Genomic DNA, 2,127 nt, shown 5'->3' with positions numbered 1-2,127 from the left:
AGGGAAGGGCCTCCTTGCTGCCTCCTCATGCTCCTCAAGAGCCCCCAGCAAGGCTCAGAAGAAGAGGGACCAGTGTTCATCCTACCCTCTGCAGGCTCAGCCCTTGGCTTCCCATCCCAACTTTTGGCTCCAGGGCCCAGCAGGGCCTGTGCTTACCAATCTCCTATCTAGGAGGGCCTGTGGTGTGCCCCCATGCTTCAGATTCCCTGTCTGTCTGGCTGTGGTTGTATGGTACATATGAGACATTTCTGGGGGTCTAAATGTGGGGTCTCTGCCTTGGGTCCTGGGCCCATCCTGAGAGCTGTCTGAATCTGCGTCCAGGTTGGAGCCTATGTGCCCATGTGGTGGAACTGGCTGGCTTTGCCCTCCTCCCAGATTCTGCAGATACAGCTCAGGTCCTCCCTGTACCCACAACTCCAGAAAGTCTCCTTGACTAAGCCCTCCTGTGGCTGTGAAGATGTGGTTTATACCACACACCTTGCTACACTTCTGAGTAAACATTTATAAAGAAGTCTTGCCTTCCATGTGAGAATGGGGGTCCCTGAAGGCAGGGCTGTATGTCCCCCCTCCACTGAGGATCCCTGAGAAAAGAAACATGTCTGCCGCCTCAAACTGAAGCCTTCTATGTCTCTTTCAGCCTCATACTCTCCTGGTGCTCAGGATGTATGCTGGTGTGCACACTGCATGTTTGTATGTGTGTGTGTGTGTGTGCGTTTTGTTGAAGGGGGAAGCCAAGCCTTCCAGTCTCTCCCTATGCCAGTTTCCCAACACCATGCTTGATCCCACCCAGCTACAGAGGTCCAGGAGGGTGAGCTGAGCAGTGGAGGCTCCCTGGACTGGGGGAGGCAAGGGCTGAGGCCCAGAACCCTGCCTTCTTGCTGGGGTAGGCCTTGGGGTAGGGGTGGGGACCACCTCTCTTCCCCTTCTTCCCAGGTCTTGTGTGGGTAAGGGGTGGGGGCAGCCCTGAGTGCTGAGCCCCTGCCAGGGCCATGACCGCCTCTCCTGCAATAAGTGAGGAGACAGCAGCTATTAATATAAGATGAGTTCACGGGCTCACAGCTTCCGCAGGCTGGAAAACAGGCTCCCGGGGCCGGGGGCTGCGGTAAGTCTTATCTGTCAGATTTTCTCCTGGAGCCTGAAGCCCGCCAGCCCCGCATCCCTCAGCTCCCTACATGCCGAGACATGTGCATACACAGGCACATGCACATGAGCACGGGCACACAGGAACACACAGGCACACATGTGGGGGTCCAGGCCCCTCGCTGTTCAGAGAACACAAACATGCATACTGACCCACACATGGATGTAAACCCAGGTGTATCTGCACACTGGAACACACACTGTGTACTCAGATATATCACTGCACACATGTACACAGACCATGTTGATTTCGTGTGTGCATGAGTGTATATAGAAACACATATTTAAATGTGTGCATATGCCCTTGCACATGTGTGAACACAGAGACATTCCCTTTAAACATGTGTACACACAGGTACAGACATGCTTGCATACCCAAACACATTTGCACACCCTTGCACACCCAGTATATCCATACGCGAAACTGCACACATATGTATGCAGATGGTATCCACAGTCATGCCCGCAGCTTGCATACAGGACCACAATCACGGGCTCGAAGGCATTCACATGTGCTTCTGCACACAGTGTACACTGTTGCACAGGCTCCGCACTGCTGTCAATGCTCAGCAATCATGAATTCACAGGGAGACCCTTGGTTTCCAGCACCATTGGGCTGGCTCAGCTGCCCTCTCCTGGCTCTCCCTCCCCCAGCCTCATGACAGGCAGCTCATGCTCCTGCAAACCCAACGCCTGCCTTGGCTTCCCACCCCCCGGGGGGTCCCCAGATCCCTGATTAACCCCTTTGCTAATTGGCCACCAGCCCCTTGACTTTGCTGCAGGCCTTCTCAGGGGCTCAAGCAAGAGGCTGCAAATTGGCCGAGCAGGATGGGTCTGGGGAATAGAGTGTGGGGGTGGGGTGGGGGTGCTGTGAGCCCAGTGCCTGGCTGGAGCCAGGCAGGGCACCCTCTATACTAGGGCTGGGAGGAACACTGGCATCATATTCTCTTAGGAAGTCTCCTCCAATTCATGTGTACTCAGTCCCAT

The sequence above is a fragment of the Pteropus alecto genome, unplaced genomic scaffold (genome assembly GCF_000325575.1).
Source record: "Pteropus alecto unplaced genomic scaffold, ASM32557v1 scaffold39, whole genome shotgun sequence".
NCBI lineage: Eukaryota > Metazoa > Chordata > Mammalia > Chiroptera > Pteropodidae > Pteropus > Pteropus alecto.
This window is presented reverse-complemented; position numbering follows the sequence as displayed.